The following is a 21,599-nucleotide window of genomic DNA, read 5'->3' on the forward strand; positions in this document are numbered from 1 at the left end:
ACTTGTTATTGTATAAAAAGTTTTATTGGAGCACAGGCAATTTGTCTATGTATTCTCTATGACTGTTCATGCCCTATAATGATAGAGTTGAGTAGTTGCAACAGAGACCATACAGTCTTCAAAGTTAAACTATTTACTCTCTGGTACTTTACAGAAAAAGTTTGGTGAGCCATGTTCTAGAAGTTGCCAAATCCAAGGAAACTATCTTCTTCTTTTTTTTTTTAATATCATAAACTACAGTTTAATATTTCTGCTGATAAAGTAGTTTTGAAATAAATAGCATTACAGTTAATGAATTTAAATAAAGAGTCATTTATAGCAGCTCTACTCATAATTGCCCCAAACTGGTAACAACCCAAATATCTTTTTATTTTATTTATTAAAGTAGTTTTGAAATAAATAGCATTACAGTTAATGAATTTAAATAGACATTTATAGCAGCTCTACTAATAATTGCCCAAAACTGCTAACATGCAAATATCTTTTTATTTTATTTATTTATTTTTATATTTATTTTTTGGCTGCGTTTGGGTCTTAGCTGTGGCACGCAGGCTAAGCACAGGCTTCTCTCTAGTTGTGGCGCACAGGCTCAGTAGTTGCAGCGCGTGAGCTTAGTTGCCCCACTGCATGTGGAATCTTAGTTCCCTGACCAGGGATCGCACCTGCGTCCCCTGCACTGGAAGGAGGATTCTTAACCACTGGACCACCAGGGAAGTCCCCCATATATCTTTCAATGAGTAAACAGATAAGCAAACAATGGTACGTTTATACAATGGAATACTACTCACATTTAAAAAGGAACAAATTATTTACACACCTTCCAAAGGGTTTCTGGACCCAGGAAGCTATCTCCTTGCTCACAGGACCTGCCCTCCCTCCAACAGGTTGGGTTACTAATCATTACCTCCCCCTGTAGCTTTCTTTACCTTTGGCTCTTTGATTCCACTTTCTCCTGTATACCTCTTATCTCTCTTAATAGTTCCTTTTTATTCTCTTCCTCTAGTCCTTAAATTTTGGAGATCCTAAAGTTTCATTTCTGTGTCTCCTAATTTTCAGTTACGCACTTCTTCACATTATCTCCTCCACTCCTCAAAACAAGACCCATCCTTATAGTCTAACATGTCCCATACTTTTCTATCATACTTAATATATTGCAAAAAACGATTGTGACTTTTTAAAGATTTTTCTCATTTGGCCATAATCCTAGTAACTGATGAGCAATCAAAACATATGAAATGCTGAGTAAACACTTGTGGAACAAGTAGAATAGATTTCTATTTCCGTTCTCATTCTCTCTCTTGAAAATGACCTGTAGATTAGTTTTCTCTCTTCCTATTATGAATTCTCATCAATGTCACACACCATAAGACAAAAATGTCCTAAAAGAGCTGATCCTCCCAAATCACCAGAACTAAGAGTATTTTTAAGGTTCTCTCTTATGAGTTGATCAGATAAAAAGGCACAGCAATTACAAATTTTGAAAAATCACCCTAGAGTTAAAATGTTCTAAGAACAAAGGAGAGAAAAACAGAGATCACCATGGGAGTAGCATAACTCAATACTATGCATTCTGATAATAAAGAGAAAGAAATACTAACCAAAACAACTTAGGTCTCAAGCCCTATGCTTAATAAAATAAAATAACACAGCTCTCATAATGTTAATTGACACCCCCTTGGGAGAAACAAACTATAAAAAGTGTAGGAAGGCAATATCTCAGTTTCCATCCTCTTTATGCAATTATATACATGAACACAGGTCACTATACCTTCTATCTGGAGAATTCCCTACTACCCTGAAGCATAACTTTAAGCATAAAAATCAAAATTATGCTTCTTGTGATACACAATACAGTTCCCAACAGAAAAATTTTCAAGAACAATTGCCAAATACATATACAAGAGATCCCTTAGCAATTGTGAAGAGACTAAATCTTAAAGCCAGACTGACATGTTGCTCAAGATTCCCGCTGGTATTTGAAATATTTGAAATAAAGTTACCTTACCTGTCCCCCTTTTTTCTGAACAAATTCACAGAGCCTGGATTATGAGTGATATGGCTTCCTCAGAAACACCAGCCAACTTGGAATTACAGCTTGCACTGCTGAATTTGTTTGCAAATAAAATAAAAGCAGGAAGAAAAACAGAGGCATAATTATGAAAGACACTAGAATGTGGAAAAGAGATTAAACCTTATTAAAATATCATTCCTAGGCATTAGCAGCAGTCCTGTAATTAATAATATAACAGTTGACTGCACTAAGCCTCATAACAGAAATTAAATTTTCATTTATGAACAGGAATAATGAGGTAACATAAAAAGATTGGGCTTGAGTTTTTCTGCTACTGAAGATTAAAAATTGCCTAAGGTCTACATTCAGAAATAAGATGCACATTTGATTTTAGGGAAAGATAATTCACTGGGTGTGCAAACGCAGTCATAACAGGAGCTGGATACAATTTCCATTTCACCATCACTGGAGTCAGACTATTTCCATTCTTGCTCATTTCATTATATGTACTGGAGGAAAGTAAATGTGTCCTTTTCAGAGAAAAAAGCATGCAATATAAATGGACAAAAAATGTATAGGTTGCTTTTTAGAAAGGAGCCCTTGGCAATATAAATATTCAGTACAGTATTCTTATGACTGTTGATGAGAGACTTTAAAATCTATAAAGGATTACATAGGGGTGCAAGAAATCTTATGGGTCTGATGGATATGTTCATGATCTTCATTGTGGTGATGGTTTCACAAATGTATGCACATGTCATATTAATGAAATTGTTTGATTTAAATATACGTGTCATATAGTATGTCAATTATACCTGATAATCTGTTTCAAAAACTGAAAGAAGAAGGAGTCAAATTCAAACTTTGCCTGTTTCACAATTCTGTTGAATGGTGGCCAGAAAGGAAGTGAAAAATCTTGGCCCATCAAAAGTGAAGCAAAAGCATTTTGCCTATAAATCTACCTTGGAGCAACTAATTGCCAGCAGTTTGTCTGGAAAATATAGTAAAAGAAGATAGTATTTTTGAAAAAACTTTGCCAAATAATAAGGATAACTGATGTTTGTTGAGAACTTATGGGTATGTATCTGGCACCTTGCATGAAGTAGATCATGTAATCTTTAAAACAACACTATAAAGTAGCAGGTGCTATTATTTTGGTCATCTATGTGGAAAATAAGTGACAAGATGGTTAAGTAACTTGGACAAGTTTACTTAGCTAGTAAGTGAGATAACCAGCAGTTAAACCTAAGCAGTTTCCCTCTAGAGTCTATTGTCCAATATGGTATTTTATCTACAAATAGAGTAGCCACATGTGACAAATAAGCATTTAAAAACAGGAAAAAGAGGCAAAGGAATTGAATTTTTAATCCTATTTTATTTTAAGTAACTTAGGTTAAATTTTAAATTTTAAATTAGGAATTTCCTGGTGGTCCAGTAGTTAGGACTCTGTGCTTCCACTGCAGGGAGCTCGGGTTCAATCCCTGGTCGGGGAACTATGATCCCACAAGCCACTCAGCGTGGTCTAAAAAACAAAACAGAAAAAACCTTTATACTCAAATTTTATGCGTACACACAATGATAGAAGTATGTCAAAAGGACACAGGAGCCAACTAAAAAGCTCCCAATGGCCAAAGTTGGAAAAATTTGAGCAAGAAAATAAAGAGTATTGAATTATGACCCAAAGCATGAAACAAATATCCATGAATCTATGCTGATATAAATAATTAATTTAATTAATTAATAAATAGGGGATAGGAAATGAATTTTCCTTGCTGAAGAATTCCAAGTAACAGGTATTCCATTGTGAAGGAGGGGCAGCATACCTCCCCACATCTTAAGTGTGCACTGTGCATAGTGACTTTCTTCCAAAGAGTACAGTATGGAAAGGGGGAAAAATAATAAATTTATAACAGAGAAAACTGAAACACATCACCTGAGCCAGATGATCAAGGTCAACAAAAACAGTGATAAGCTATATTAATAGCACATCAACTATGATAGAATATCATAAGTAACGTTTGTTGATAGTATGAGTCATGTTGATAGCAAACAGTTGATAACCTCAATATGATGAGATGAGAATGACATTTTACCTCTGTGGTCTTCCTCTCAATAAACCCCATAATCCCAGTCTAATTATGAGAAAAAAAAAAATCCAAAAAATACCAGTTGAAGTACATTTTACAAAATTCCTCATCAATACTACTCAGAAGATGACCTTCAGGTCAACAAGAAAAAAGGCTGAGAAAATGTCATAGCCAAGAGGTGCCTTTAGATCTGATGACTAAATGTAATGTGATATGCTGGGTGGGATTCTGGAACAGTAAAGGACATTCAATAAAAACTAAGGGAACCGGAATAAAATGTGGGCTTCAGTTAATCATAATGTACCAGTATTGGTCCATTAATCATGACAAATTAACTTATCAATATAAGATATTAATAATAAGAAAATCTGGTTGTGGGATATATGGGAACTTGCTGTGAAACTTCTCTGTAAATCTAAATTGATTCAGAATAAAAAGTTTATTTAGAAAAAGAAGATGTTTAATGCCGAAGCCTGGGCCCCACTGCTCAGAGCGATCTGCCTCTTTGAGTGGCACCTGGGATGCTGTGTTCTCAACAGTCTCCTCACTGGGTCTGATGATCAGCCAAGGTTAAGAATGACTCTGAAAGAAGGGACTCCTTTGTCACTGAAAGATGTGAATATTATTTATATTGAAACTGATGTTATTAATATTATACATCAGTACAAAAATTTTTTTAAACCAATATTCAAATATTTTAGTAGTCTTGGAACAACTTGGATTAGTGATTCTTTTTCCAACAGTAAATTTTGTGAAATCCAAATACAAATCTAGTATTTCCGATGAAAATTTAGCATCCTAATTGAGATCTTCAGTACATATAATAAGCACAGCAGAATTTGAAGACTCTATATGAAAAAAGAATGTAAAGCATCACATTAAGAATTTTTTTCAGGTTGAAATGATGATATTTTGGAAATTTTGTGTCAAATGAAATTTATTATCAAAATTAATTTCATCTGTTTCTTTTTTTTACATTTTTAGTATAACCATTAGAAAATTTTAAATTACATATTTGGCTTACTTTGTATTTCTAGTGGCCAGTGTTGGTCTAAACCACTATTCTGTATGACCTAAAGTTAAAACCATAACTAGTTGTCTGCAACTATTGGAATTGTCCATTCCCTGCTGAGACATTGAATGTGACAATAAAAATTGTTATGGTCCCTATAGAATCGCAAATACAAAATCCTTCCTGTTCCTTCCTCCTCAGGAATCAGTAGAAGGGGAGCAAATCCAACAAAATTTTTAGAACTATATCTGTACATTTTAAACTTTATCAGCATTGGGAATCACCCAGTAGAAGAAAAAGAGCCTGGGCTTTGGAGAAATCTAAGCAAACTTTCAACTATTTGTCCAGCTACCTAAACTGTGACATTATGCAGGCTTACTTAATTTCTGTCGTCCTCATTTTCCTCAACTATTAAGTGGGAGTAATAATATTACCTATCTTGCATTAGTGGGTAAAATATAAATAACAGATATAAAATAATTGGCACTTTGTAGGCAAACAATGATAATTATTTTACCAAGGTTAAGAACTTACACTTCATGTACTAATTTTAAGTGAAAAGGATGCCATTTGAGAGCAAGATATTGTAAATCCTTAATGACAGAGTAGAAGTTCTCACGAAGACTCTCCCTCAGGAGAACCTACAAAATAGTTGTAAAGGTATTGGCTCTCTTCTATGACAGAAAAATAGGGCAGCCAACCGGAATAAAATACTGTCTTTATAACTCACTCCGTTCTTTTCATTTATAATAGACCCCGTGGAAAACAGCATAGAATCACTGAAATCCCTAAATGATGACTGCACAGTCACTCTCCATGACCCTTTGTATTATAAATACAGTGTAAAAATAACTACACCAATGTTTCAGTATATTTACTTGTCGAATGAAAGCAGAATCAAGCTCTATGAGAAATGGATTTCTTGGCAATTAGGGTCTATACTATCACACTCACAATTAAATACCAATTTCCCCACAAGCCTGTCACACATTAGGGAGATCATTACTGTTATTCATTACGTAACAGAGATAGAAAAGTGCTTCTAAGGAGCTTCTAAAAACTTCATTCAAAATGAAAGTTTAAAATCACTTGAATTTTAAGCAAGGTGATATAGACTTTGGGTATAATAAGAGATTTCCAAAGCTCTGATCACACACAACTGTTGATATACAAATATTTGTCTTGGGAACTAGAAAAGCAAAATGAAGTTCTATAGTTGCTTTTCTTTAAATCAGCTATATTTATCTGACAGTACTATTACTTGACTACTGTCATTTTCATTTGTTTGAACTTTAAAATTTAAAAGGAGCATCGAGTCTCTTTTTATGATTAGCATTCATCTTTGCATAGGTTTATGAATAAGATGAGCTCTTTCTGTAAAGAAAGAATGTATGACATATTGTTAGCTTAGTACTTACCAGGAAAAAATGTAGAGTAAGGAACAATGCATGGAAATTGTTACATGTATGGCCTTCAGACACCATGTTGATGTACAGAATAGGGGCATGTAGTAAATAATCATTGGTAAAGTTGAGCACCTTGGTGTATTTTAAACTTTGTTTTTTACAACAATATTTTTCTATACATCTTTAAGAAACTTTGAAACTTTTGGCTATGGCTGCGTTATAATGTCAAGAATGGGGATTCGTGAAGATTTACATAATTTTTTTTCACTAGAAGAAATTAAACTGTAACGATTAACCTGAGATCATTAGTTTGACATTCCTGTCAAACATACATAATTTTCTTCCTCACAGAGTCAAATCTAATCTCTAATGTTGAAATTACAAGATTTACTTTGGCTTTATTATTAGCTTTTGCTTTCACTGTTACTCGCTTTGAATTTGTGCGATGTCTCCTCTCCATGTAATGAAATTCTGATTTTTTTAAAAGGAAGACTACGCACATTTGCAAATTTCATTATCAAAACACTTTTTGATATACAGATTTAACCAGTCTTTTATAATTTTTCAGTTATAACTGTAAAGCAGATTATAATTAACTATCTTCCAGCTTGCCCAACCATGAAAGGGCTTGTTATTTTTGTTCATTACATAAACCAGACTTTTTATTGTTTTGGCAAACAAGATACAGAGGCTAGAAACTAAACACCAGAATGGGCCATAAAATTTTCCTGTTCAATCAAGCTCCACTGCTAGCCTGAGAATACATGTGTAATGTAGATTAGATATATTTTTCAAAATATTATATCCATTTCAATGCATTTGCTTTCCTTTAATAAAAAAATATGTGACAAATGTACTGAGTCCAACATGCAGCTGACAGAGAATACAGATCAGCCTTCATTCAAAGTGCCTTGGGGGTCAATGTGTTTCACAGGGGCAGATAAATCCAGCAGTGTGTGGCAAGCCTAAATGAAATGAAACTTTTTCATCTTTGGTCAAGAAATTTTCACTGGCTCCATCCAGCAGTTGCCATGTAAAGAGAATAATACTAAGAAAAACAGCAATTATTATGGAATTTAATCCACGTGGATAGCAAACTTAGGTAACCCAGGATGAAAAAAATTCCAATTTAGTCCTTAAATATTTGGTTTAAGGTATTGATTAACTTGATGAGAGTAACTGGAGAATTTGCTGTTTCTTAACCATTGGAAACTTCAATTGTATGGTGTTGAATCATCAAATTAATTGTTTCCCTGGACAAAATAAAGGAGAGTTTTTTGGAGGTTAAATTTTCCATGTTAAGAAATTAATTCAGATAATTTGGCTAATTTCCAATCTTTCCACTCTCTTTGATTTGTGTTGATCAAGGCGAAATTACTCTCAGTTGCGTTATGTTTGGTTGGCAGGAAAATTAACTAAAAAGAAGTGTTCGTGGCCATGCCAGTACTCCAAATACCATTCAAAATATTCCAAACCACTTTAATTTAAAAACAAAAATATCTACTGAGTACAACCTTATATGAATAAACCATGTAAACATTTAAGTCATCTTTTGGTGACTGACATAACTGGATTAGCAGAGCACATTTGGAAAGCATATAAACATTAGATAGTATGAGTCATTGTCTATTTTCTTTATAATTAGGCATCAGTTGTCAGGTGGAAAGTGGGGTTCTTTTTATCCAAGCAGATGCACTTCACTTACTCCAACCATTGAACGTATATTTCAATTTACTTTTGCTGTAGAAACAACAGATTTTTATTAATTCTGAACCAACTTCCCCTGGTAACAAGCAGGGTATAAACATGTGATTAAGTCCTGGAGAATACTAAACCTAGGGCCTTACAACAAACACCTTCTGTTCTAACCACTCATGCTACCTTGGAGCTTAATCAAACTGTGAAGTGAGGAGAACCACAGTTCCTTAACACATCACTACTTCCCGACAGATCCCATTAACTCAATAGCACTTTCATTGGAAGTGTAAAAATCCATAAACAGAAACCTCAATTAGACTGAGCCTGGAGACCAGAAGGGGGCTCTCTCATGCCCTGCCACAATAGCAGAGCCCAACGGGAAGAAAGATGCCTCCTCTTCTTTCCTGGCAGGGACTCAGCCAGTGAAAAGCCAAGGACTCTCTTTACTATAAGCCTCCTAACTCCCTTTCCCCCCCTTGCTGTGGGGGGACTTGCACATGGTTGCAGACCCCTAATTGTAATTCTCTTCTGACCCCGAATATCACCCCCCTTTTTTTTCTGGAGAAATAACTGGCAGTCTATTTATTTAAGTCAACAGAAGTGATTACTTCTTTTTTTTTTTTTAAGTCTTTATTGAATTTGTTACAACACTGCTTCTTTTTTTTTTATGTTTTGGTTTTTTGGCCACGCAGCATGTGGGATCTTAGCTCCCCAATCAGGGATCGAACCCTCACTCTCGCACTGGAAGGCGAAGTCTTAACCACTGGACCTCCAGGGAAGTCCCGAAGTGATTACTTCTAATGGTTCCAATCCCATGAGATTATAGGCAATTGAAAGTGTTATTAGTAATCTACATAAAAGTGGAATCACAATTTCCCCATTCTGAGAATTTGCTCTGAAAAAGTCTATATTATGTCTCCTTTATATTTCCAGACATCGTTGAGGGAAGTTAAATCAGCTAAGTCTGTGTAACTAAAAATGGCCATCAGGGCTTCCCTGGTGGCTCAGTGGTTGCGAGTCCGCCTGCCGATGCAGGGGACACGGGTTCGTGCTCCGGTCCGGGAAGATCCCACATGCTGCGGAGTGGCTGGGCCCGTGAGCCATGGCCGCTGAGCCTGCGCGTCCGGAGCCTGTGCTCCACAACGGGAGAGGCCACAACAGTGAGAGGCCCACGTACCACAAAAAAAAAAAAAAAAAAAAAAATGGCCATCAATGAAATAGAGTTCTTTGGTTTGGTGAAACATTGTAGCTGAATATCAATATTCATCATTTCAACAATGAAATATCATATACTGATTTATGAAAATTAATATTCATTAAATATCAATACTTAACATCACTGAGATGTCTTAAATGAAGTCAAGCAGTACAAAATGATTTGTATATAGGATGTACATTGCCTAATCAGACTCACAAATATAAGTGAATATTTAATCAATTAGGTTTATTGGATTCATGAGCCATTTAAAAGTTGGTCTTGTGATATAAAATGAAGAATGAATAATAGTTCATAGATTAGGAATTTTCCAAATAAAACTCACTGGGTGAGTTTGTTGCCCAAAGATGAACATGGAATTCATAAAAGCAATAAAGTAGTGAGCCATATGCTATTTCTAAAAACAAATAATTTTCTATATGATGAACTATAATGCAGAAAAGTTAATTAACTGTGCTAAATTTTATAAAGATATTTGCATTTTGTTAATTTTGTCCAGTGAGAAGGTGGCAATTGCCATTGCATTTTCTAATTAATGCACTGCACATACGTTATAAAATGCAATGAATGTAAGCGTTCTATGAGACATCTAATTTGCCACCTGTGTACCAATTAAATGCAGTTTAATACTCCCAGGATAATTACAGCAAATACATACAACTTTCAGTACATTTCTGGCTTTAATGAAAATAGCAGAACTGTTCAAAAGGATACAATAAATCACTTGGCTGAAAACAGAACAAGAAGTTTAAGAAGGAAGGGAAGGAACCAGAGTAGGAGGAGGAAAGTAGATATGACTAAGAGCCTAAACCATAGATCCAAAAAATGTTTGGAGGCTGAACCTGAGATATTTGCATTAAACCAAGACTACTGAAAAGAGTTAAACAGATTCCAGGAGAGTAGTAGAACTCAGCTCTGATGGACACAAAACTCCAATGACCCTTGGAAGAAAAAAGCTGCAATTTCAGCCCTCAAATTTGTCCAAGATTAAGTTAAATTTTAAAACACATATTTTATATGTATGCCATATATATATATATTATATTGTATATATATAAAATCCCAAAGGATAGGGTTGGGAGAGCTTCTGTGTTGAGGAACACTTGCAGATTTCAGGAGAGATGCTCTGGGACAAGGCATGGAAGCTCTGAGCCCCACCTCATACACCTTTGCCCTATGCACCTCTTCCATCTGGCTGTTCCTAAGTTATATCCTTTTATAATAAACCTGTGGTCCAGTAGGTAAAATGTTTCTCTGAGTTCTGTGTGCCACTCTAGCAAGTTAACCAAGCCCAAGGAGGGAGTCCTTAGAATCCACAATCTATGTAGCCCATAGGGCAGAAGCGCAGGTGATAACCCGGGTGACTGCCATCTGAAGTTGGGGAGTGGGGCGGTCTTGTAAGACTGAGCCCTTAACCTGTGGAATCTGACACTCTCTCCAGGTAAGTAGTGTCAGAATTTAATTGAATTGTAGGACATTCAGCTTGTGTCACAGAGAATTTCCTAGATGTGTGGGGAACCCCCTATCTTGTTGGAATAAGGTGAAGAATTTTATGTATATACTGATTTAATGCAATTCCCATAAAATTCCAAATGGGACTTTTTTTTCCAAGAAAATCAACATGCTTAATATAAAAACTGGTAAGTTAGGGAAAATTTCAGGAAAAGACAAGATATCTCTATGGTGGGACTAAATTACGTACTTACCCTTACTGGATTCATTCTATTACAAAACTATAATATTTAACACAGGGTCATTTGATGCAGGTATTTTGTTTTTTTACAATGAAGCGATGGAACAAATGGGAGCCACACATAGATACAGGAGTGAGTATTTTCACTTGCTCTTCCTATTCTTTGAAAAGTTTCTCTCACTTACTTCCTTCAGGTCTTTACTTAAATGTCACTTCCTGGTAAGGACTCTTCCCTGGATACCCTATCGAAATTTTAATCTCCAAATATCTATCTGTAATTCTTGTAGAAAACATAAAATATTAAGATTCTTTCAGGTATGGGTTACAATAACCATCAAGAGCTTAATTAAGCAATTTATTTGAAGAGTAATGTAATATTGACATAATGTGGCAAAGGTGAACAACCAGGCTTAGAAGCAATAGTTTGAAAGCCTTTCCTTTAGAGTAATAATTAATACCTCTTAGTCCATTCATCTCAGGTTCTATTTCAAATGCTCCAGCTTATTTATATTTGTCCCTTTCCACTTTACTTGCAATTCTCACTTTTATTTCCAAGCTCGTGCACAAACTGTAATCCCATCTCACCAGAAGGACTGCTTCCCCTTCCTCATAAATTTATCCAAATCTGATCCCTCCACCAAAGCTCTGGCTTCAGAGGTCACTCCTTTCACACCAGCCCTTGATTATATCCCACATATACACCACTTCTGGGATGGAAACACACTTTCCTTAGTCTCACTCCAGGCTCTCCTTACATTCTCTCCATTTGAAATGGTTGGTTGCTCCTGTTCTACTTAGTTTCTGCCTTCCTGGCATGTACCTAGACTCTACCTTCTGCAATGCATTAGTCCTTTAGAATCCTCATCTTCCTGCCTGGTTGATTAAGCTTCTCCCCTAGACACCATTTCTCCAGTTCCTCAACCTCAGCCCCTCATGTTTTAGCACTTCACTTGTTCATTACTTAACTAACACACATGCATAATCGGCACAAAACAAGCACTCAGCAATTGCCTGTTGAATGAATGAATGAATGAGTGAATGTTCCATTTTCCAAATGTACATGCTGAAGGTCAGAAGCCAACTTTCTGTGTAATTTTCACTGTACCTAGCACAGTGCTAAGAATATAGGAAACACTACTATAGAATATTAGACAAAATAAATATATGAATTCTGTTTGCATAGGTGTGTGAATGTGTCTGTTTACATGAGACTCAGTATGTGAGAGAGAAACAAAGACATAAAGACAAGAAGAGTTACTTGTTCACCCTTGGAGAAGTTAATAAAACATTCAAAGAGAAGCTTTCTTCTAGCTGAAGACTAAATGTTAGCATACTATGATACAAATTTTTTGTTTTCTTTTCAATAGTTCAATGAAAAAAATAGTATTGAACTTGTAAAAGTTAATATAAATATATTGTATATATATAAAAACCCAAAGGATAGGGTTGGGAGAGCTTCTGTGTTGAGGAACACTTGCAGATTTCAGGAGAGATGCTCTGGGACAAGGCATGGAAGCTCTGAGCCCCACCTCATACACCTTTGCCCTATGCACCTCTTCCATCTGGCTGTTCCTAAGTTATATCCTTTTATAATAAACCTGTGGTCCAGTAGGTAAAATGTTTCTCTGAGTTCTGTGTGCCACTCTAGCAAGTTAACCAAGCCCAAGGAGGGAGTCCTTAGAATCCACAATCTATGTAGCCCATAGGGCAGAAGCGCAGGTGATAACCCGGGTGACTGCCATCTGAAGTTGGGGAGTGGGGCGGTCTTGTAAGACTGAGCCCTTAACCTGTGGAATCTGACACTCTCTCCAGGTAAGTAGTGTCAGAATTTAATTGAATTGTAGGACATTCAGCTTGTGTCACAGAGAATTTCCTAGATGTGTGGGGAACCCCCTATCTTGTTGGAATAAGGTGAAGAATTTTATGTATATACTGATTTAATGCAATTCCCATAAAATTCCAAATGGGACTTTTTTTTCCAAGAAAATCAACATGCTTAATATAAAAACTGGTAAGTTAGGGAAAATTTCAGGAAAAGACAAGATATCTCTATGGTGGGACTAAATTACGTACTTACCCTTACTGGATTCATTCTATTACAAAACTATAATATTTAACACAGGGTCATTTGATGCAGGTATTTTGTTTTTTTACAATGAAGCGATGGAACAAATGGGAGCCACACATAGATACAGGAGTGAGTATTTTCACTTGCTCTTCCTATTCTTTGAAAAGTTTCTCTCACTTACTTCCTTCAGGTCTTTACTTAAATGTCACTTCCTGGTAAGGACTCTTCCCTGGATACCCTATCGAAATTTTAATCTCCAAATATCTATCTGTAATTCTTGTAGAAAACATAAAATATTAAGATTCTTTCAGGTATGGGTTACAATAACCATCAAGAGCTTAATTAAGCAATTTATTTGAAGAGTAATGTAATATTGACATAATGTGGCAAAGGTGAACAACCAGGCTTAGAAGCAATAGTTTGAAAGCCTTTCCTTTAGAGTAATAATTAATACCTCTTAGTCCATTCATCTCAGGTTCTATTTCAAATGCTCCAGCTTATTTATATTTGTCCCTTTCCACTTTACTTGCAATTCTCACTTTTATTTCCAAGCTCGTGCACAAACTGTAATCCCATCTCACCAGAAGGACTGCTTCCCCTTCCTCATAAATTTATCCAAATCTGATCCCTCCACCAAAGCTCTGGCTTCAGAGGTCACTCCTTTCACACCAGCCCTTGATTATATCCCACATATACACCACTTCTGGGATGGAAACACACTTTCCTTAGTCTCACTCCAGGCTCTCCTTACATTCTCTCCATTTGAAATGGTTGGTTGCTCCTGTTCTACTTAGTTTCTGCCTTCCTGGCATGTACCTAGACTCTACCTTCTGCAATGCATTAGTCCTTTAGAATCCTCATCTTCCTGCCTGGTTGATTAAGCTTCTCCCCTAGACACCATTTCTCCAGTTCCTCAACCTCAGCCCCTCATGTTTTAGCACTTCACTTGTTCATTACTTAACTAACACACATGCATAATCGGCACAAAACAAGCACTCAGCAATTGCCTGTTGAATGAATGAATGAATGAGTGAATGTTCCATTTTCCAAATGTACATGCTGAAGGTCAGAAGCCAACTTTCTGTGTAATTTTCACTGTACCTAGCACAGTGCTAAGAATATAGGAAACACTACTATAGAATATTAGACAAAATAAATATATGAATTCTGTTTGCATAGGTGTGTGAATGTGTCTGTTTACATGAGACTCAGTATGTGAGAGAGAAACAAAGACATAAAGACAAGAAGAGTTACTTGTTCACCCTTGGAGAAGTTAATAAAACATTCAAAGAGAAGCTTTCTTCTAGCTGAAGACTAAATGTTAGCATACTATGATACAAATTTTTTGTTTTCTTTTCAATAGTTCAATGAAAAAAATAGTATTGAACTTGTAAAAGTTAAGATTCATTTTTAAAATTTGAAAACTGGTAGCCCCTTGGATCTAGTTTATTTCCTATTTCCCTTTTTTTGAGATGTGTATTTGAGAATAACCTTTATGTAATTGAGCATTGTATTCAAATATTTGTTTTATTTTCTATATAAATGACTAATATTTCTGTAGGAGAAAGCTATCCTCAGATAAATCAGTGAAGTACACAAAAAAAAGGATAAAGAGACAGGACATGTCACAAATAATCTTTCAGGGCTATATCATTGCTAGGTTTGAAGAGGTGAATTAAAGTGTCTCAATACTGTCCACCAAAGTGGTGGCAGGGGTGACTATTCCTCTCCAAGTTAGACAGCACATAGCCTTCCCATAAGTGCCCCTGCTGTGTCACCTGTCAACAGACAGCTCACCTCATTGGACAGCTGTTTCCCTTGTTAACATTAGGTGGCTCCTGGAAAGAAAGCTGGATGTTCCCTTCCTCACTTTCCTTTCTGTGTGGATACTGAACTCAAGAATGGCAAAGCCCTGGTTGTTCCTTGCAGACCTGAACCCCAAGCAGAAAACTCTTATGTGTTGCCCCAGTAGTACTGGTGCCCTGTGATAGAGCTGAGAGGAAAAGAGCTGAAAGGATATGAGAGGGCAACAAGCAGTAAGAGTTTTCCTTGTCAGTCATTTGCTGGCTTTGGCACATCTATAAACCTTGTACCTGCACAATGTGTGACACAGAGCAGGCACTCAGGTGTTTTTGTTGAATGAATGAAAGCGTTCATGAGGTAGAATTCTGAGTAAGAATATGACATATCCAGCAAGAGTCTATGGCCAGTATTTAGTAGGACAAGGGGATAATTAAGCAATTAGTACTATTCATCCAACACTGCTGGGTGGTAAATGACAGTGTATGATTACTCTGCTAAACATCAACAACAAGAAAACACAAGTAGTTTCTATGTTGGCATAAACTTCATAATACTTTCTGGTTCATATTTGTAGTCAAATGGCCTACATCTTTTTTTTTTAACATCTTACTGAATGCATTGCATTTTTCACGTTTAATAGTGTCAAGACTTCTCACAGTAGGGTTTACATTTGATTTTGCCACACAAGAGACAATTCCTAAGGCAACCTATAATTCCAATCCATTAGGCTAATTGTTTGCAGCTGCTGTGAGCAGTCGGCCTGTCATCTTTTGAAAATGAAGTCTAGTAAGACACAAACTATAAAAATAAACTGAGAAAAAGACTAAATCTAGCTGATATAGATAGTTATTCTCTTTGTTTCCTTATATAAGCCTAGTAAATAAGCAGTGTTAACAGAACTTTTAGAAATACATATGAATACATAAGGATAATTGCATTTTTAAATATTGAAAAAGTTACAGGAGTGTTAGATATTTAGGGGGAAGTCTTGGTTAATCGATATACTTTATTTCCTTTCTTTCAATTTCTATTTTTAAAAACTCATTGCATGCTTTGGCTTATGTATTACACCATTTACCATTATAGATTTTTTTCAAGTGATATTAATAGACCGCATTCTTGAGGCTTTCTTGGTATAAGAAATTGCTCATGGGGGGAATAGATCTGCCATGAAAGAAAGTAAAGCATCACCAAAGGGAGTTGGTATTTTTAATTTCTCTAAGTCATTTCTCTGAATTGCAGAAAAGCAAATATGTTCTCTTAAATCAATTTCATGGAGTTAAAAAGGAAATTTTATGTTCTCATAACATACTTGGCTTCTCTGCTCAGAACACTGAAAGTCTAACCCCTGGGAGAAGACTGGAGAGGAAACGTGGAACACGAACCCCACCTGGTCTAGCCTAATAATGAACTAGTCCCTTAGTAACTAATGATTTTTGCTTTGTTCATGTCATCTGCATCAGAACCCGAACTCCTTCAAAGAAACACTCCTCCTGCTTCTATAAAAACAGTGCTGCTAAAATATACTGCATATCACTAATCTCTGGAAGTCTCTTCATGGTTAATAAGTGGGAAATATTTTCAGTGTTGATTCTGAAAAAGTTCTCTCTAAAAGTAATTTTCTTCATGCGTCATCAAAGTCGGTATCTACTTTGATTTGTCTATGAAAAAGTAGAGTTTGTAAAATAAAGGTGAGGAAAAAAGAAAAAGGAAGGAAGAGAAAAGAGGATCGGGAAGGAGAAGAGAAAAAAGAGGATGATGGGAAATGAGGAAGGGAGGGGAGGAGAATTGCTCTCCAAAGGAAAGATTATGAGAAGGCCATGATTTTTTTTTTTTTTTCGGTACGCGGGCCTCTCCTGTTGTGGAGGACAGGCTCCGGACGCGCAGGCACAGCGGCCATGGCTCACAGGCCCAGCCGCTCCGCGGCATGTGGGATCTTCCCGGACCGGGGCACGAACCCGTGTCCCCTGCATCGGCAGGCGGACTCTCAACCACTGCACCACCAGGCAAGCCCAGAGAAGACCGTCATTTTGAGCCAAGACTTATTTGCCTATATTCCCCAGTCTGGAACAGGGAGGAAAAATGAGAGAAAGTAGGATAAATAAAGCCTTAGAAATAAAGCCTTCAAGGGGTATGTGTATTTATTTAAAGTATAAAGGGATGTCTTCATTATGAGGACGATGTGAGGAAATATATCAATACAGAGGAAGATTTCAGGTGTTGAGACACTAAGAATCTAATATCCCATCCTCCCACCAGCTTAGGAATGTATATGTAGGTGAGAAGTTGCTCCAACCAGGCTCCTGAGGGAAGAGCGTTGGGTGTGTGCTAAAGAAGACATCAGAGCTGTCTCTGCCACCCAGGCGGGGGATGCTGAGAGAGGCGTGGACCACTGGACAAAGGCTTCTATGACACATACATACTGCTCAGCACCAATGGACCAGCTTCCCTCGTAGGCAGGGACCTAGTGACCAGCACATTTGCTGGGACTCCTGCTAGTTCCAGGAGAGGGAATATAAGCAGCTTTGGGAGACAGCAGAGCTAGGAGGCTAGCAGCGGAAGAGGTGTCCAGGTGACAGTAGAGGTCCAGAACCTCAGGTGAGCTAAGTTAGCCAGCTATCTGGCTAGAGAGTGCAGGTGACCCATGTGGAGGCCTTTTCCTGCAAAGGCTGTTGGGTTTCAATGAGACTGGCTCCTCTCATCCCTCCTCCACGGGATGTTAGAAATGAGCTCATCCTTGGTGTGCCATTTCTAGGCCAGGGAGGCAGTAAGAAGGGCCCTTATCTATGTTCCTGCCTGGCTCTGGCCCTGGTGCCACATACCAGAGAAGAAAGACCCACCATGGGGCTGAGTAGAAAGGACCCACGGAGGCCTCCAACTTCTTCCAAGGGCAAAGTCACGGGTGAAAATGAGGGATTCTTGAGAGGAAAGGATTTAAGGCCAGAGTTTAGTTTAAACTATTCCTGGCCTTCCTCAGTCTGAAGTTCACTTGCAATCACCCCAAGCAGGTGTGAGGTCACCCAGAGAAACATCTAATGAGGCAGCAGCCCAGGCACTGCCCAAATCGGGGACACTGTGTGGTCAGTGATTGTAGGTAGAGGGGGAGGTGCATTGTTCAACCTACATTGTGTGACAACCACGCAACTTCTCATCAGGCTCTGTTAGAATCACAGCATGTTTCTTGGAGTTCTTTAGAGAATTTAAAATAATGTACATCAGGAATATGAAGCTTCCCTCAATGAGTCATTCCAGAAGGTGTCAGAGCTGACACAGCTGATAAAATTGCTAGAAAACGGACTGCGATTTGCACCCTTTTATCCAAATGTTTTGACAACCTAGAGACATACTTATTGTCAATCATTCATCCTTCCCTCAAAGTCTCCTTAATGCTGCAAATAGGATAATTTTTATTCAGTGGGCTTCCAGAAGCAGCTAATTCCCATAATAAAAATTAATATTGGTGACTGTGTCTGTATGTAGCAGCTAACTTTTTCCAAAATTCTTGATTTTAATAGGTCAAATGTTCATAACTTTCTACATAATCCCTAAAAATAGCTTAAGCAGTTCAATGAAAGTGGAATGTTTTTAACACCCGATTTGATCCAATTACCTTTTGATATGAGTCTATGAGAGAAGTAGCACAAAAGTAAAATTGCAGTAGTAGTTAGCACTGAAGCTGATATGATTATAAATCTTTGATAAATTGACTTTTAATTTTTAGTGAAGATTCTTCAAGAATATGTTTAATAAAAATATAATAGTACTCTTCCGAGTATTTTGTCTAATTATAAGGAATCATCTAGTTAACTTAGTTTGAAGTAAATTTCTTAAAAATATTGATTTTCTTTTATCGTATTGAAAATTTAAATGATCATATAATAAAGTCACTTATGTACACATTATCTCAATTTTTAATCTTTCAATTATGTTGTCATCAGATTCCTTTTAATGATATCAGGGTCGATTAGAAAAAGGTTTCATCTATATGTCAAGTATGCTCTACATGTTACATAGAGAACTCTGAATCTTTTTAACTTATTCTTTTTCAGATAATAACAGAAATAATGTACAGAAAAAATGAAACTAAATTTAAAAATACTTTTCCACTACTGCTCCCTACGGACCCCCTGAAAGTGCCTGCCTGCCCTCCAGTGGACTCAAGAGAGCCCAGGTGCCCAGCAGCCCCTCAGGGAACCCAAGGCAGGACTGTCCATCAGCCCATGGACCTGCCGCCTGTCCCATAAATCCCGGGAGAGCCCCCCAGTCAGAATACTCCCCAGGGGGAGCCAGGCCCTGCACAATCTGATTTAGGAATTACTATTCCATTTCACAGACGAGAAAACTTGGGCGCCCTCAGGCTCCTTGACCAAAGCCGCCCAGATCCCGTCCCATTGGTTTTGTACCTTTGGGGGAAGACGGGCACAGGCCTGGAAAGGCAGTAAGAACCCAGAACAGAGGCCCGCAGCTGCCTCTCCCATCATTCGAGTTTGTGTGTGTGTGTGTGTGTGTGTGTGTGTTTGTGTTCAGCACTTTCTCTCTGACATCTGTGTCAGGGCTAGAGAGTGGTTGCCCAAGAATGGATGGGAGAAGGCTATGCGGTCACTGAGAAGTAACTAGGAGAGCTGGGCAGGTGTGGAGCGAGCTGTGCCTGGTTCAGGGTCTTCTGTTCTGAGGTTCCATGTGTCCTGTTGGGGAGGACCCTGGAGACCGGGGCCTCTGATTGGGAGCTGTCCTGACCAGCTTCCGGCTCTGCACCTCGGTTTCCCGGTAGCACCACGACCTGTTGCTCTGGGCCGGCTGAGGTCCTTCCCAGCTGGGACCCCCCCATTCCTGGCTACTGTGCTGGGCCAGAGAGTGCCAAGGCTGGACCAGGACAGGCCCTAGGACGGGCCCTTCGAATTGTCCCAGACCCTTCTTTCTTCTTAGCAAACAAAGGCTCTGCTGACCAGGAGGCGCTGCTCCGATGTGTCCGGGCTGGGGAAGTTGTTTTGCCCAAAGCCTTACTTCCGGTTTCAAGGTTCATAGGATTCGCTGGCAACCTAACCACTCTGCACTCAGTTAAACAAGAATTAAGAGGGAGTTATTGAATTAACGTAGATTACAGTATACTAATTAAGAAGAGTATAACCAAGAAAGGATAGTAAAGATGGAGGTGTATGCATCAGCGAATTGGGGAAGCACCTACATCCAGATCCAAGGGGCGCTGGGAAGTCCCTTGAACGGCAGTCTCGAGTCCCAGTTGGGAAGGTCCCAGGCGGTGCGTCCACCCCACAGGTGAACTTCAGTTTGCCACTCGAAGGAGCCCAACTTTTAGCACCAGGCTGCAGGCTGATAGCAATCAGCCTATGTGCAAGTTTGCAGCTCTGGTTGTTGTTGTCATAAATGCCTTGGTCTTAGCTCGTAAGTCTTGGAATGTTCTTGACCCCCGGGAGCTGGCCAGGCCCTCAGGATGCAACGAGTCCCACGACTTACTCTCCATCTTATCTAGTGGTTTACCATATGTGCTGGCACCACCCCTTGCTGGCCTGGGTGTAGCTCAGCCGTTTGGCATGGAGCCAGCTTTAGTGTCATTGTCCTGTCAGAGAGAGGCCTAGTGCTGCCTCTGAAGCCTGAACAAGACTACGTTACTAGCTTCCCCAACAGAAGCCAGGGGTTGGGGAGGGGGGAGTGGGGGGAGGGGTGCGGCACACCCCACCCTGCCCACCAGGCACAACAGAAATGTCCCTTAGCCTGCAGAGCCTCTCCCTGCTCAGGGCTCCCCTAATCCCCGGGGGAAAAAAGAAAGAAAGAAAAGAAAAGTACTTTCCCAGTCAACCTACACTTATGCTATGAACTGAAGCTTCAATGAAACTTTCTGCAGTTAAACAACTTAAAAACCATCTCTCAGGGTTATGTAGATGATTGACACCAGAGTCTTTTAACAATTTAAAATACTGCCTTTAAAAAGGGTATTAAATCATCTCATCAAGACATACTGATCAGGAGAAAAGAGGAGAAAGTAGCCTATGAATAAAAATAGTTCAGAAATCACTTTGAATGCTCAGAATTCTCTTAAATCCTCTGCTCTTTAAAGTGGGAAATGTGGATTCCATTTTGTGTTATGTCACAGTAGCCTTTGTCGTGTGTAAATAGGAGACATGCGCTATAATGATAGATAAATGTACCATTGAACTGATCATCTTTAATGAGCTTAGAACAGGACCCTCCTGTGAACACAACTCACATCAATCTAAACTTGAATGTACATCGTTCCAAGTACTTCACTTGGTTTCCAGTGAGTCTAGTTTCCATGTCACATTTTCTTCCCCTTTTGAGTTCCCCCTCCCTCTTTTCTCTTTTCAGTTAACATGTTCTCTGTAAGTTCAGGGATCCAGGGATTGGTGCATAGGATAGAATCAACTGGTAGATTTAACTTTAAATTTCATTTCTGGATTATATTCCTCAGGCACATCAAAGTCTACCCAGGTTATAATAAGCTATTTTTATTTATTTATTTATTTATTTTTATTTTATTTTTTTTTTTGCGGTAGGCAGGCCTCTCACTGTTGTGGCCTCTCCCGTTGCGGAGCACAGGCTCAGCGTCCATGGCTCATGGGCCTAGCCGC

The sequence above is a fragment of the Physeter macrocephalus genome, chromosome 1, assembly GCF_002837175.3.
Source record: "Physeter macrocephalus isolate SW-GA chromosome 1, ASM283717v5, whole genome shotgun sequence".
In the NCBI taxonomy this organism is placed as follows: domain Eukaryota; kingdom Metazoa; phylum Chordata; class Mammalia; order Artiodactyla; family Physeteridae; genus Physeter; species Physeter macrocephalus.